This window comes from Colletotrichum lupini, chromosome 7 (genome assembly GCF_023278565.1).
Source record: "Colletotrichum lupini chromosome 7, complete sequence".
NCBI classification, from domain to species: Eukaryota; Fungi; Ascomycota; class Sordariomycetes; order Glomerellales; family Glomerellaceae; genus Colletotrichum; species Colletotrichum lupini.
This window is the reverse complement of record NC_064680.1, coordinates 217,610-236,354: the sequence shown is the minus strand read 5'-3', so window position 1 is coordinate 236,354 and position 18,745 is coordinate 217,610.

Below are 18,745 nucleotides of genomic sequence, written 5' to 3'. Positions count from 1 at the left end.
ACGGTTAGATAGTAATAGCAATAGCGATAATACAATAATAATAAATAGCGAGGGAAGTAGTATTTTTTGATTTTAATAAAAGAAACGAGGTAACGAATATATATATATATAAGTAAAGTTAAAAATACTAAGGTAGATATTATAAAGTCGATATTATTTAATAATAATAACGAGGGCATTTCTAATACTATTATTATAAGCTATTATACTTAAAAAAGTAACTAACTTAGCTAGGTGCGCGGGCTTATAAAGTAGTAGCGTTAGGCGCCTATTACTATTTATAATCCGTAGTTATAAACTTTATAAGAGGGAAAGTTAAAAAGTTAGAAAATCTAAAAAAATAATTTAGCGAGATAGTATAAGTATTTATTAATACCGTATATTAATACTATATAACTAATATTCAAAATTACCTAAGTAGCTAGTAAAGGTAGAGTACTAAAACAATAATAAAAAAAGAACGAGTTGACTATAATTATAAATATATTAATTAAGAGACTATATACCTCTTAATATATATTAATAACTAATAAAAATAATTATAATACGATATTATAGAAATTAGAAATATCGATATTATTCTAAAAATTCTATAGTTATAAAGGTATAACTTATAAATAGATTAGATTACTAACTAGGGTTTTTAAAAAAATCTAGTTACTAAACGACTTAAAAAAAAGGGTTTAAACGGATTTTTAAAAACTCTTAAAGAACGAAAATAAATATAATATATAGCTTTTATTAAAATAAGGAATTAATAGGGACGCATAACGAATTAATACGGACGCATAGCTCTTAGGGACGTATAATATTCTCTACTTTTAATTAGTTCAAAAATTTATTATTAATATACTTAGATTTTATTACTTTTTTTTAAAGTACTTATCCCTTTTTATAATTCTTTTTATATAATTATACTTTAAGGGAGCTTTATTATAAAATTATTATTAACTTAACGCGTTTTACGTCCTCTTTTTTTTAAAGCTATATTAGTTTAAATATTATAAAATAGCTCCTTTAATAGCTTATATACCGAGCCTACGTTACCGAGCTTAATTTAATAACTTAGATAATTAAAGCTATTTTATAAAACGCTAACGCTCCGATAATAATAATATATTATTATTTTTTATTTTAAATAGAAGCTATGCTAATATTAGCTAGTTTTATAGAGTTAGTAATCTTTATATATATAATAACTTAATAAATAATATTTTATTTGAGCTATTATAAAAAACATAACTACTATTTTAGTATTTATATTAATATATTAAAATAGAACTAACCCTCTATTTTAATTAAAAATCCTTTAATAAAACTAATACTCTTTAGCTTTTTATTGTTCTTTAATTTTTATTAATACGTAGTCCTCTCTTTTTTAATAAAGAGTTTAAATAGCTTATACTCTATTTTACGTACTATTCTTTAAAGAAAATATAGATTACTTAGTATACTACCCTTTTTTAAATATTATTAGAGCCTAGTTCCTCTTTCTTTTTTAATAAATCTTAATAACCTACTTAGCCTATTATAAAATAGTTTAATAATATTTTTTAGCTTATTATATAAGTTATTAAGACTAATAAAAGGTTAATAACTAGCCTTATTTAATAATATAAGTAAAGCTATTTATAATAGAAAATATAGGGGTCTTAGATAAACTTATTACTTTATTTACTTTTATAATAAAACCTTTTTTTAAGTTTATTATTTTTTTAAACCGTAGCTTCTTATTATATTTAAAATAAAAAATCCTCTTCTCTTTTTTTAAATAAAACCCTAAACTTACTAATTCTTAATAGCTTAGAGCTAATAGCAAATATTTTCTTTAATTAAGTTAATACTTTTATTAAAGTTAATAACTTTAATATTATAAAATATTATAAATATAAATAAAGTAAAAAGAATATTTAGTATATATTTTAATATAATTAATATAAATATCCTAAGCCTAGCTATAATATAGGTCTAAAGTAACGGAGATTTTAAAAATATAGCTATAAATAAAAGTTAATTACTAAAGCTAAGGTCGAGGGATAGTAATTATTATAATAATATAAAGATTTCTAATATAGCTAATATAACTATAAGCCTAGTTTTAAAATATTTATATACCCTTTTTATTATAAGCTTACTTAGCTAGTTAAGAAAATTATTAAAATTATAAACTAACGGGTTAAGATTTAGGTACATAACGTACGCGCTATTATTTAAGAATAGTTTTTAAAGTCTTTATTTATTTAGTAAAATATTTATAATACTAGGGCTTATATAAACCGAGAGAAACTAGTTAAATACTCGCTAATTATAACGTTAATTAAGCTATTTAACGAGCGAGATATTTTATATATAGTAAAATAAATAAATAACGAGCTAAACCGCTTTATTAGCCTTATTTAGACCTTTTTTTACTATTTCTAAATATAAAAGCGATTCCCTAAGATAATTAGCTTTAATAATACTTATAATACTAATTATTTTAAGCTCCCTCTTTTTTAAGTTACTAAGTTAACCTACTTTAAATCTATTTATAATACTACGTTTAGCTTTATTAATAACGAAAAACTAGAAGGTTTTTAATTTTTCTTAGTAAATATCCGCTAATTTATAAACTAATACTTAGTTTATTATTTTATTATTATTATTATAAATTATAATAAGTAAATAAAAGCTATACTAAATAAGTAGTTCCTAGACGTTTAGTAATAACTTTATATATATTATATTAATTTTAATGTTATGCTTAGGGCTAAGTAGAAATAAGTTAAGGACCGTAATTATAATAATAATAATAATAGGTTTAATAGTAAGGGATATTAGTTATTAATATAAGTAATAGTTATATTAGATAATAAGGATAAAGCTTATATTAATATACTTATTAATAAGCCTCCCCCTTATACATATTATAGAGTTCTTATAATATAAAAACTTATTATTTTCGTTAAAACTAAGTATATTTTTAAAAAAGCCTAGACTAAGCTCTATAAAAAGTTTAATAATTAATACCTAATCCTCTAGTATTTCTACGTAATATACTTATTTTTAAGAGCATAATAAGCCCGTTATTTTATTTAAAAATACTAAAACTTTAGTACTCGTATTATTTTTAATACTAAGTTAAGTAATAATAATATTAAGAGTTATTTTTTAAATAGTCTTAGTTATTTATATTAACTTATTAACGTTATATAAAATATAATTAATAACTAAGAGCTACGTTTTTACTAAGTTTATATAGAAAACGAGGTATTTATAAGCCGGGAGTATATAAATACTCGCTTTAAATACCTAAGCGAACTTTAAATAAAACTTTTTTTAAAATATTTTACTTTAATTAGGACGTAAGGCTAGTTTATAAAAAAGGTAATACTATTTAATAAGAGGCTATTCCTAGACCCCCTCGGATTTTATAATTTAGATTATACTATTTTAATTAAGCTAAGTATCTTATATTATTATAAAATCTATTTTAAAATATTAGATTTAGTTATTTTTAATAAATAAAAAGTATACTCTTAATAGCGTTTTTAAAAGACATTTTGTTTAGATCTATATTACTAAATCCTTAACCCTAAGATTATTATTATTATAGTTAGCTAGTCGTAATAAGTATATTAATAAAAGTTAAGACTACGAGTACTAAGTAAATAGTATCGTAATTATAAATAGCTTCTCTAAAGCTATATTTATAAATTATAAAATAAATAAGGCTTTAATAATTGATTATAGTCTTATTAAAAGGGGTTCTTAATAAAAATAGCTAAAAGCGATTATAAGATTTAATACTAAGTTAATTATTAAAAAAGCTATAAAAAGTCTATCCTTAAGCCCGGCTTAAGTTTATACTATATATAAGTCTCGTTTCTAAATATATCCTTTATAATATTTATATTTATTATTATTTAAGTATTTACTAAATAATTATCCGTTCTATTTATTTATAATCGTCCGTCCTATTTATTTATAAGTATTCGTTCCTTATTTTATTATATAATTATAGTTATATAACTTATTTATAGTTTTTTTATTTTAAAAAGAGTTACCCTAAGTCCGTATTTTTATATATATAGTATAGTAGCCGTTATAAGTCCCGTAGGGCGAGGCTTTAGCTTTATTATATATATTAAGTCGTAATATTAGCTTCTCTTTTTAAAAGTCTAGTTTTTTAAGCCTATAAATAGGTCGTCTATTCTTAAGTTAGGGAATCGTTAAGTATTCTTTTAAAATATATTAATACGATATTAGGTCGAATTAAAAAATTAAAATCTTTAATAGTTACGTCTTATTATAAATTAATACGTATTATTCGCTTTTTTAACGAAGGTATAAAAATAATACCTTATTTAAATTATTACTCATAAAGGGTTTATTATTTAGTTTTTTTTAATTCCGAGGTTTATGGAATATACTATTATTTAAGTATTTTATATAATATATCTACCGATACTATTTATACTTATAAGTATTACGTTTTTATTTATAAGTTTTAGCTAACTAAGTATAGTTAGTTAATTAGTAATAAAGTCTAATCGTTTTAATGATAAAGAAAAAGTAAAAGAGTTACGGTTTTAAAAAAGAGCTATAGAGTTATAAAAAAAGGCTAAGGCTTATTAATAAGCTTAAGCTAAGTTAAATAAGTTATTATTTAAATTAGAGCATCTTCGTTCTTAAAAGCGAATAGTATTTAAAAAAAGTTAAGTTATATTAAAAGAGTTTTTTAAAGATTTTAAAAATACTTTTTTAATAGCTTATAAGGTATAAGCTAACGGTACTTTTAAAATTATTAATTAGGACACTATAATAGTTAAGAGTTCTAAATTTAATTTTAATTTTAGTACTTCTTAAGAAGTTATTAAGAGTTCTAGAGGTTTATAATAAGTTCTTATATATTTTCTTTTATATTTATAGTTTTTTTATTTAATAAAGAATTCTCGTATTTTATTCCTAATTTTATAATTAATAATTCGTTTAATTTCGTACTCTAATTAGTTTAGTTCGATAATAATATAATTTTCTATATATAAGCTTTTTAATATAAGCTCGAGTAATAAAATATAAAAAAAAGGGTAGTATTATATTATATCTAATAGTCTTAATTCGTAATTAACTAATAAAACTTTTTTAATAATTTCGAAAGGTCTAAGTTTTTTATAATTTAATTTCTTACTTAGTTATTTTATTTTAATATTATAATAAAAGAGATAAGTACTATCCCCCTTTTTTAAAAATAGTCCTTTAATCCTTAATTTATTTATATTTTTTTATATATATTATTATACGAACTCGAGGTTTAGAAAGGCTTATTTATAAATTTCTTTAAGTTTACTTATATTTATTATAACTTTTATAACTTATAGTCCTTATTATACCTCTTTATATATTATTAGTCAGAATCCGTAATTAAAATAAAATAGAGATTTTTTTATACTTTTACTAACTATATTATTATATACGAACTAAGCTATTAATAAAAGTACTACCTAATTATCCTAATCGTAGTTTATATAATAATAAAGGTATATTTCGAGGATCTAGTTAATCCTTTTTATTTATTTATTAGTTTATAAATAAAATAATATTAATAGTTTATAGTCTATACTAAGTTACGAAATTAGAGATTATTAAAGCTTTAAAATAAATAGCTTATTTTTATCCGAGATAATTTCTTTTAATAAACTATAGTTCGAGAATATATTTTTAATAAATATATATATTAAGTCTTTTATAGTACTTAATTCTTTATAAAGAATAAAGTATGCGAACTTAGTAAGCTAATTAACTATAACTAAGATATTATCGTATTATACTTTAGTAAATAGTTCTCTAAACTTTAATAATTTAACGATAAAGTCCTATATAATTAATTATTATATTTTTATTAATAATTATAATAGTTATAGCTTGTTATAAGGTTTATATAAGCTATTTTTATTTTTTTTATAAATCGTATAATCTTTAATTACTTTTATAATTTTAGTATATATAGCGGATTTATTATAATATTAATAAATCCGTTTTTATATTTTAATAATTCCTTAATAACCGTATACCGGTACGTTATAAACTTTTATAATAAGCTTAGGGGTTATTCTTTTAATTAAGTTAATATTAATCCTTCTAATTATTATAAAGAGTTTCGTAATTAGTATAAGGCTACCGTCCTTTTTCTACTTAAAAATAGCTTATATTTTTTTAAGGACTATAATTTCGTAATTAGGTCTTTTATTAAGAGCGTTTATTTTACTATTTTCTAAACCTTTTTAATAAATAATTTAGAAGTTAAATTTAGATAAGAATTCGCTCTATTCAACTTATTATTTATTTAAATTCTTATTCGTTATAAAGTTCATAAGGTTTTTATAATTTATATAAACTATAATTTCGTACTTAGTTCTAAATAACTATAGTCTCTATTCTTAAAATACTTTAATAATTACTATTAGTTCTTTATTATAGATTTACTAATTTAATTCTACTTTATAAAATACTTTAAAATAAAAATAATATAAATAAAGCTTTTTTTATTTATCTCGTTATCCTAAGACCGCTCCTATAATAAAATCTAAAATATTAATCTTAATTTTAAAAAGTTTTTAAGAGTTTAGAATTATAATAATTAGTTTAAAAACGACTATATTCTTAATTTTAATAAATACTTCTTTATACTTAGGATTTTAAATAAATAGGGTATTTTTTTATATTAAGTTATTAAAAGGTTTAATTATATTAATATAGTCCTTAAGTAATTATTAATAATAATCAACGAATCCTAAGAATCCTTATACGTCCTTAACGTTCTATAGTATAAGCTAGTCCCTAACTATTTCTATTTTTAATATTTATATATAAATTTATCTTAGTATAATAATATATTTTAAAAAATCTACTTTTTATATATAAAACTTATATTCAAAGGGTTTAGTATATAACTTAGCGTTTTAAAGTTTTTAAAATATTATATAAATATACTTTTTATATATTTTAAAGTTAGAAAAGAAAATAAGAATATTATTAATATAAATAATAATAAAGATATTAACGTACTCCCGGATTATATAGTTAATTATTATTTAAAAAGTTATTAGAGTATTAGTAAGTTTAAAGGGTATAACGAGGTACTTAAAAAGTCCTTTATAAGTTTAAAATGCCGTTTTTTATTTATTTATTCTTTTAATTCGAATTTAATTAAATACTTTTTTAAAATTTATAATAGTAAACTAGTTAGTTTTATAAAATAAATCTCTAAGCTTAGCAATAAGTAGTAAAGAACAGTAATTCTTTTTCGTAATTCTATTAAGTCTTTTATAATTAATAATAAGTTTTCGTTTTTTTACTCTTTTTTTTAATATAAAAAATAGGGGTAATCTTACGGGAGAATTCAATAATTAAATATATTCTTTCTTAAGTTTCTTATTAATATATTTATTAAAATACTCTTATTCTTTTTAATTTATTAAGTATATTAAGAAGAACCTAAGTTACGTTCCTTTTTTAAGTTCGATTTTTATATCCTAATTACTATATTTTAATAATCCTATTTTTTTAAGTTTTATAAATAGTTTCGTATATATTTAGTACTTTTTAAATATAGTTTAGAGTTCTTATAATCTTTAATTATTATTATTATATACGAACTTCTTAGAGCTTTTTACTATTTTAATAAAAGCTATATATTATATTTATTTTTATTCTTTAGGAGTTCTTAAAAATCCGTTTAAACCCTTTTTTCTTTTAAGTTATTTAGTAATTAAATTTTCTTAGAGGACCTAATTAATAATTTAATTTCTTTATAAGTTATACTTTCGTAATTACGAGATTCTGAAAATAATATTAATATTTTTAACTTTTATAATATTATATTATAATTATTCTAGCTAATTATTAATACATATTAAGAGGTATATAGTCTCTCGATTAATATATTTATAGTTATAATTAACTCGTTCTTTTTTTATTATTTATAATTAATATAGGTTATTGTTTTATATTCATAATAAATTAAATTCATTTACTACTCTTAGTAAAATATAAGTTTCTTATATATTATTATTAATAATAGCGTTTAATCCTTATTTATAAATATTCAAGGTTAATTCATAAGTATACGTCGTTATATTATCTAGTTATATATAAAACCCTTTTTTTTATTCTTACTTTTCGTCGTTTTTTTATAATCAGCTTTTTTAGTTTTTTATTATATACTTTTTTTATTAAGCGCTTTACTTATATAGTTCTTATTATTCTCTCTAAGCCTTAGCTTTTTTAATATAATAAACTTTATATTAGTCGTATTTATAATCTTCTTATTTTATATACTCGCTATTAAAGTACTTTATAAAAAAACTAGGGTTTAGGCTAAATATTATTTTATCGTTATGATTAAAGCTTAATAACGTCTAGCTAAGTAATTAATCTTTTATATAAATATCCTTAATAAGTTTATTATTACGTCTTTATAAATAAAAACGACTATTTTATTTATATACGAAGTACCGAAAATATTTATTATTTAGGCATTTTATTTAAAATAATTCCTTATAAAAAGGATCTTCGGGGTCGAGTAAAGAGTAATTTTTATTTATATAAGGGGTTATTATAATCCGTAGTTATAAACTTTATAAGAGGGAAAGTTAAAAAGTTAGAAAATCTAAAAAACAATAGTCTAGCGAGATAGTATAAGTATTTACTAATACCGTATATTAATACTATATAACCGATATCGAAAATCGCCCGAGTAGCTAGCAAAGGCAGAATACTAAAATAAATAAGGGGTTATTATAACTTTCTTATATTCTTTAGTTTTATAAAACTAAATAGTTTAATTATTTTTAAATAAATAAATATATTTATATTATAGTTTGTTATTATCTTTTTTAAAGCTAGTATTATTAATACTAAGTAGTACTTTATAATCGATCTTTATTTAAATACGTTATTAAATAACGTTACGAAGTTCGTCCGAATTATAAAGTAATTTTATTTTATTAAAATAGAAGGAGCTAGTTCTTATTTTAATATCTTTTTTTTTTAAAATTAAAGTTAATTTTTCTTTTTTTTATAATTCGGAAGTTAAGAGTTAGTTTCTTAATTACTTCGATCTTGTTTTTATATAAGAGGTTTTTAAGCTACTCCTTAACTTTATAAATAAATTTTCTATTACCGTTTATTTTTTATATTATATAAATAGACTTAGTTAATTATTTTTAATTTATATAGTTTCGTCGTGCTATATAAACGAGGCTATTTATAGGTCTTTTTAGTATTAGGTCCTCTTTTTTTAAATTTAAGGAGCTACTCTTTTATATTAGCTAGGCGTCTTTATTTAATTCGTTTTTTAAAGAAATAAAGTATATCTTTTATAACGGGGTCTATTTGAGCTTTCTTTTCTATATTTTTATAAATCTAAGAGAGCGTAATAATATGTTTAATATTATTATTTTTAAGAGTATAGGGTTAGTATATAAATATCTTTTTTTTTATTACTAGGGTTTTAATAAATAGTATAGTATTATATCTAGATCGTCCCTTATTTTTAAGTCGCTTTAAGTACTATCTTATTTATTCTTTATTATTTTAATAAGTAAAATAATTATCGTCGTAATAAGCTATTTATAAGAGTTATTTATAAAGAACTTCTTTATTTATAATATTAGCTCGCTTTTTTAAAATAGGTTAGTATTAAATATGCTTAGGTTATTAATAATCTCTAGCTATATATCCTAGTTTATTATAGTTATAGTACTTAAAATCCTTTTTTTAGCGAGGTTATTTCTTTAGTAATATTAAGATCTATTAGTTTATTATTATACTTTATTATAGTAGTCGTTAGTTTATACTTACGTTTATTATTAGGTTTAGCTTAGTTATTCTAAGTATTCTATTTCTTTTATTTAAAGCGTTGTTCGTAGAGTCGATTATTAATTTTAATTATTATATTAATATAATTATAAAGCTTATTTAGTTATTCTTATTAAAAGAGGTTATTTTTAACTTCTTTTTTTAAGCTATAATAAAAGGCTATTATAAGCGTATTATTACCTTAATCGAGCTTAGAAATAATCTATTTAAATTTAAATATATACTTACTAACTAATCCTTTTTATATAAGGGTTATAAGCCTTCGTTTAGTAATTCGCTCTTTATTAAAGCTACCGAAAGTTTTTTTAAGTCTTTTTTTAAATTTATTATAATTATTAAAGATCTTTTTAATATTTTCGTTTTAAAAGTTACGTTTATTCTCTAAGTAGGTTTTTATAGAGGGCTTAAACTATATAAGGGTATCTTTTTAAAAAAATAAAGCTATGTAATAAACCTTATTAGCTTTAGTAATAAAAAAGGTTTTATAATAATATAAATAAGCCCTAGTTTAGGTAAGGAATTTTTAAAAAATATCCGGGGACCCGTTATAAGGTTTTAGTTTAAAGTACTTAGTTCTAAGTACTAATGGAGGTCGGGGTATTATAAACTAAGTATAAAGCTACTTATTTTTATTCTTAAGTTTAAATATGATATTATATAGTTATTAAATAGGAAGTATAGTTACTTAAATAAGCTACGCTATACTATTATTATTAATAGTCGATATATTCGTACTATTTAGTTAGTCTTTTATAAAATAAACTTACTAAATAGGAGTAATTAAAATATTATAGCTAATTAGTTATAATAAATATATTAATAAAAGTTAAAGCTACGAATACTAAGTAAATAGTATCGTAGTTATAAATAGCTTCTCTAAAGCTATATTTATAAGTCGTAAAATAAATAAGGCTTTAATAATTAATTATAGTCTTATTAAAAAAGGTTTTTAATAAAAATAATTAAAAGCGATCGTAAAATCTAATACTAAGTTAATTATTAAAGAAATTATAAAAAGTCTATTCTTAAGCTTAGCTTAAATTTATATTATATATAAGTCTCGTTCTTAAATATATCTTTTATAATATTTATATTTATTATTATATAACTATTTACTAAATAGTCGTTCGTTTTGCTTATTTATAATCGTTCGTCTTATTTATTTATAAGCGTCCGTTTTTTATTTTATTATATAATCGTAGTTATGTAACTTATTTATAGTTCTTTTATTCTAAGAGGAGTTACTCTAAGTCCGTATTTTTATATATATAGTAAAGTAGCTATCGTAGGTCCCGTAGGGCGAGGCCCTAGCCTTATTACATATATTAAGTCGTAATAATTATATCCTTTTATAATAAGCTAAAGAATATAATATAGCCTATTTTATTATAACTAGTTTTATTTAAAAAAGGCTAGTTAATTAGTTAAGCCCGTACTATTTATAATAACTAAAGCGTTAATAATAAAAAGCGAGGCTATTTATTTAAGAATAAAAATAAGTTAACGCTAGTTAAGCTTATAAAAGAGATAAGTTAGCTAAGTTAAAACTAGATATTAAGCTTATTTTAATAATAAATAAGGAGCTAGTTTAGCGTTTTTAATAAGAGGAGAATAATAAGGAATTATATAAATAAACGGCCGATATAGCTTAGTATTTAAAAAGAATAGAGCTAATAAAAAGTAGTTTATAATAATAATAAATTATTATAATTACGTTAGAAAAGGTAGTTAAGTAAACGTTATTATAATTTACTTTTTTTATATTTTAAGTATATAATATAAAAAAGCCTTACTTATTTAAGATTTATAAAAGCTTAGATTATTAGCTTATTTAAGATTTATAAATCTTAAATAGGTAATATAGTAAATCTAAATAAGTACGTAAGTTATAGTAGTATTCTTATTTTTAAAAATCTTAAACTAAAGCTTAGGTTAAAAAGGATAATAAGAATAGTTATATTAATATAGTTACCCTTACCGCTTTTATAAAGAGGTATTATTTTTTTAAACTAATTAGAAATAGAGAATATTATGCGTCCCTAAGAGCTATGCGTCCGTATTAATTCGTTATATATCCCTATTAATTCTTTTAAAATAATAAAAAGCTTTAAAAAGTTTATAATTAGTATTAACGATTAAAAATCGTAATAACTTTAAACCATATTTAAAAAGTACTAAATATATATAAAGCTATTTATAAAACCTAAGAAAATAGGATTATTAAAATATAGTAACTAGGATATAAAAATTAAACTTAAAAAAAGGATATAACCTAGGTTCTATTTAATATATTTAATAAATTAAGAAGAATAAGAGTATTTTAATAAATATATCGATAAGAAACTCGAAAAGGGATATATTTGATTATTAAGTTCTTTTCTAAAATTCCCCTTATTTTTTATATTGAAAAAGGGTAGAGAATTAAGATTTATTATTAATTCTAAAAGACTTAATAGAATTATAAAAGAAATTACTATCTCTTATTACTTATTACTAAGCTTAGAGATCTATTTTATAAAGCTAACTAGTTTATTATTATAAACTTTAGAAAGGTATTTAATTAAATTTAAATAAAAGAAAAAGATAAATAAAAAGCAGTATTTTAAACTTTTAAAAGACTCTTTAAATACTTTATTATACCCTTTAGACTTATTAACGCTCTAATAACTTTTTAAATAATAATTAACTACGTACTCTAGGAGTACGTTAATATCTTTATTATTATGTATATTAATAATATTCTTATTTTCTTTCCTAATTTTAAAGTATATAAAAAATATATCTATATAGTATTTTAAAAGCTCTAAGATACTAAGCTATATATAAAACCCTCTAAATATAAGTTCTATATATAAAAAATAAACTTTTTTAAATATACTATTATATTAAAATAAATCTATATATAAATATTAAAAATAGAAATAATTAGGGACTAGCTTATATTATAAAACGTTAAGAATATATAAGGACTTTTAAGATTTATTAACTTTTATTAATAATTCTTTAAAAACTATATTAATATGATTAAACTTTTTAATAACTTAAGATAAAAAAATACCCTATTTATTTAAGATCCTAAGTATAAAAAAGTATTTATTAAAATTAAGAATATAGTCGTATTTAAATTAATTATTATAATCTTAGACCCCCGAAAATATTTTAAAATTAAAACTAATACTTTAGACTTTATTATAAGAGCAGTTTTAAAATAATAAAATAAATAAAAAAAGCTTTATTTATATTACTTTTATTTTAAAATATATTATAAAATAGAGTAAAATTAATAAATTTATAATAAAGAACTAATAATAATTATTAAAACATTTCGAAAATAGAAACTATAATTATTTAGAACTAAGTACGAAGTTATAATCTATATAAACTATAAGAACTTTATAAACTTTATAATAAATAAAAACCTAAATAAATAATAAGTTGAATAGAGCGAATTCTTATTTAAATATAATTTCTAAATTATCTATTAAAAAGGTTTAAAAAATAATAAAATAGACGCTTTTAATAAAAAACTTAATTACGAAGTCGTAGTCCTTAAAGAAATATAAGTTATTTTTAAGTAAAAAAAAGATAGTAACCTCGTACTAATTATAAAGCTTTTTATAATAATTAAAAAGATTAATACTAGCTTAATTAAAAAAATAACCCCTAAGCTTATTATAAAAATGTATAATATATTAATATATAGTTATTAAGGAATTATTAAAACGTAAAAACGGATTTATTAATATTATAATAAATCCGCTATATATATTAAAATTATAAAAATAATTAAGGATTACGTAACTTATAAAAAGAGTAAAAATAGCCCGTATAAACTTTATAATAAGCTATAACTATTATAATTAATAATAGAAATATAGTAATTAATTATATAAAACTTTATTATTAAATTATTAAAATTTAGAGAACTATTTATTAAAATATAGTATAATAGTATCTTAGTTATAGTTAATTAACCCCCCCGATAGAGCAATCCGCTAGGGCCGTACTATATATTACGTATTAAAAAAAACTAAGTATATTGCGCTTTATACTTAATTACTAATTAAAATAGTAGTTAACTAACTTAACCGTTATTTTCTTTTTATTAACTCCTAACCTTCCCCTACCTATCTAAAGGGCGAGCTATACTTACTTTAACGTATATAAAACCTCTTAATATTAGCCCGCATAAGTAGCTAGATCTTATATTATATACTCCTTTTTATTAAAGGTTAGGGGGCCCCTTATATATTCCCTTATATTTATAATATAACCCGTATTAAAAGGATTTTTAGTTTTATAAAATATAATTTCTAAGCTAGTATTAATATACTAAATCTTAACGTCCGTATTAGCCCGGTTATTTATAGCGTTTATATTATTACCTAGCTAAATTCCGCACTATTAAAAAGTACTTTATTAATCTTTAAGTATACTTATTTGTTTTTTTTATTTTTACCTTTGCTAACTACTCGGGCGATTCTCAATATTAGCTACATAGTATTAACACATAGTATTAGTAAATACTCCCACTATCTTATTAAACTATTTTTCTTCAGATTTTCTACCTTTTTGAACTTTCCCTTTTATAAAGTTTATAATCACGGATTAATAGCGATTAAGTATACTTATATTAGCTATAATAGCTATAATATCGAGCTAGCCGAGGGTGCCTAGCCCGAGAGGGGTAGACTTATTAACGGGTATTTTTAGAGAGTTCTAGCCTACTAATTATTAACTATATACTAAGAGTAGAGTAGTACTTTATATATTAATAAGTTTATTTAGTAAATTTATTTAGTAAATTTATTTAGTAAATTTATTTAGTAAATTTATTTAGTAAATTTATTTAGTAAATTTATTTAGTAAATTTATTTAGTAAATTTATTTAGTAAATTTATTTAGTAAATTTATTTAGTTTAAATAGAGCTTTGGGTAATATTAAAAGCGATAAAAATAAAAAGAATTTTTATAAGCTCTGAAAAGTAATAAATATTAGCTTATTTAGCCCTTTTTTTAAAAACCTTTACGTTACTATTAAAGTTTAGAACCTCTATAATTAAGGGCCGCTTCTAATTATTACGGCCGATTATTATAATCAACTATTATAGCCGACCTCTATTATTAACCTTTCTAACTAGCGCCGCTATAAAGTAGCTTACTTATTTTAAATTATATAGTAGTTTTCGTATCGAAATTACTATATTACGTTAAGTACGTACTTAAGGTATATTGTGCGTATTATATAATTAAAAAGTATACTATATTATATAATTTCCTTTAAAAACGTAATCCTGTTAAGGTCGATCTTTTATGCCTATAAAGCCGGAAAAAGACCACTATATAATTAATTAACTTACTAAGTTCGTATACTTTATTTTTTATAAAGAATTAAGTACTATAAAAAACCTAGTATATATATTTACTAAGGTTATACTTTTAAATTATAATTTACTAAAAGAAATTATTTTTAATAAAGATAAGCTATTTATTTTCAAATTTTAAAAATTATTAATTTCGTAACTTAGTATAGGCTATAAACTATTAATATTATTTTATTTATAAATTAATAAATAAATAAAAAGGATTAATTAAATCCTCGAGATATACTTTTATTATTAAATAAACTACGACGAGGATAATTAAGTAGTACTCTTATTAATAGCTTAGTTTATATATAATAATATAATTAGTAAGAGTATAAAAAAATCCCTGTTTTACCTTAACTATAGATTCTAGCTAATAATATATAAAGAAGTATAATAAGGTCTATAGGCTATAAAAACCGTAATAAATATAAAAAAGCTTAAAGAGATTTATAAATAAGTATTAATGTTACGAAGGTAACTTTGTTTACCTTATTATTCGCCTTATTATCAACATTACGTAAGCAAACTATATACTATATTAATCTACGATTTCTATAGATTATTATAGGTATTGATTATATAGGTAATACTGCTTACATAAGCTTACGTGAGCAATGGAAAGTACTAGAAGGTAACTAAATAAGCTAGAATTCTCTCGAGACGGAATTACGTACTACAATTACGTATTCACTTACGTATACGCTTATTAATTATATTATAATTAATAAGCAATAGAATATTTTAGTAGGAGGTTTTTATACCTATATATAGGCGTATATTTACCTACCTAGACCTTTTATTAAACAAGCAACTTCTTATATAATAATTTAACTATATTACTCTCTTTACTATAAAAACCTCTTTTATATACGCTTATTTCCCCTATATTTATATATTCTTACTTCTATATAAATATTTACTTTTTATATTCTTTATAAGAATATCCCGCATTACCTTATTAAAGCTATACGTATTAGAGTTTTTAGAAAAAAAGCTCCTCTATTTCTTTTTTACGTTCTAACTTATTAATTTTAAATAAAAAACGATTTATTATAAATATAATTAATATAAAAAGTTTTAATAAAAAAATAAAAAAAACTTATAATTATATATAGTACTAGTAGTTATATTATAAAAACGACTACGACGTATATACTTATAGTACTTTAATTTACCCTTTAGTATTTTATATCTTTACCTTAATAAATAATAAAATAAGTGAAGTATTTCGACCTTAAATCCTCGCTCCTTAATTTTAAAAATAGGTTTTAATTAATAATATATTAAAACTCTAGTAAATATTTTAGTATTTTTAAAAGAACTATTTAATAAGCCCTAACCTAGGCTATAACGACTTATTTATAAGTTTATAAAAATAAGACTTTTAAAAAAAGACTTAATATTATAACTTAATATATATAACTAAAACTAGGGCCCGCCCTATGAACTTATAATAGTTATAATATATTATATATATAAAAATATAGGAATATAAAGTAGTTTTTATAAAATAAAAAAACTATAAATCAGTTATATATAAATAAGAAATGGTAATTACGTAATAAAGTAATTATTATAATTACTCTAAGTAATTATTTATTAATATTTACTAAGCAATTGCTTAATAAATAAAAGTAATTATTAATAAAAAATATATTTATAAATAGGCCGTTAATAATCCGTGGTTATGAACTTTATAAGAGGGAAAGTTAAAAAGTTAGAAAATCTTAAAAAAATAGTCTATCGAGATAGTAGGAGTATTTATTAATACTATATATTAATACTATATAATCAATATTAAGAACTGCCCGAGTAGCTAATAAAAGTAAAATATAAAATTAAATATTTATAAATAGACTTATATATAATATAAACTTAAACTAAGCTTAAAAATAGACTTTTATAGCTTTTTTAATAATTAACTTAGTATTAGATCTTATAATTACTTTTAACTATTTTTATTAAAAACCCTTTTTAATAAAACTACGATTAATTACTAAAACCTTATTTATTTTATAATTTATAAATATAGCTTTAGGGAAGCTATTTATAACTACGATACTACTTACTTAGTACTCGTAACCTTAACTTTTATTAATATACTTACTATAACTAGCTAGTTATAATAGTTACCTAACTCTAAATAGTTAAAAAGGTCGTAGCGGCACGGTAGGCCCTATTAACTTAAAAAGGTATTAGTATAAGAAAGTAAGTACTTTATATAAAACTAGTTATAAAAGACTTTATTAGTAATATATAATTAATACTAAGTTTAATTAAGTACTTAAAAAGAGATTATTAATAAAAAATTCTTTATTATTAATATATTACTATAGTCTATTTTAATATAATACTTTCATTTACCTATTTCTTTTTTAAATCGTAGTTTTTTTATACGGACTATTTTAATAATAATAAGTTAAAAACTATTAAGACTAGAGAGCCGATTATATAAGTATAACTTTAATTTAATATAAATAGACTCTATACGTAACGTAACTTTAAAATTATAATTCCGTAAGTAGCTAACGTAATAAGTATAAAATTACTTATAAAAGGGCACGTAAATAGCCTCGAAATATAAAATACTTCGTAGCTATGTAGAATTAAAGAGTTTATATAATATAGCCTAATAGTAGTTAAAATCTTTTTTAGTTTTAGTATAGATATACGCGCACTAAGCCTTAAGAATTTTATTAAGCGTTTATTTATATAAATCTAATAATAAAATTAGTATAATTAAGGGCCGCGGAGGTAGTAAAATTAATAAATTAATTAAAAATAAATAATTATTATTAATAGGCTATGTTAATTAAGATAATTTATAAGTTAAAAGTTAACTTAGCGGGCTAGCTATAAGATCCTTATTTTCCGTAATTTTTACTTAGTTAGTTAATTTCTAAAAATTTATTAAAACTATACTAGTAAAATTAGGCTAATTAGAACCCTCTAATTACTTTAATAACTTACTAAGTAAATTAAATCCGGCGCTTAATAAGGGATTTTTTTATACCGTTAAGCAAGGCTTAGAAATAGCCTCGTAAAAATCCTAAGTAGCTATGGGTTTCTCTTTATATATACTATCCTACTTCTACTTAATATTTAATATTATATTTTTAAAAATATACTAAAAGTAGATTTATTATAGTATATTTAAAAAATACCGCCCTTACTACCTTTTTTAATATATTATTAAAGTTCGTAATAATTACTTTTAGCTATAGAATTTTTTTTTCTTTATATATTAATTTTAATTAGCTTAGTACTTATTTAAACGTTTTTATGTTTTTACTTAATACGAAATCAAAGGCTACGTTAAATATAATATAAATAAAAGTCGTATTATTAATTTAAAAAAGCGGTATATTAAAGTAATTAACCTATACTCTTAGTAAGTTTTAATAACTTTTAACTATATAATTACTAACTTTATAAGTATTATCTATTACAAATAATTTAGGATTCCTTTTTTATATTTTAAAATACTATATATAAATTTAAAATATGCTATTAAT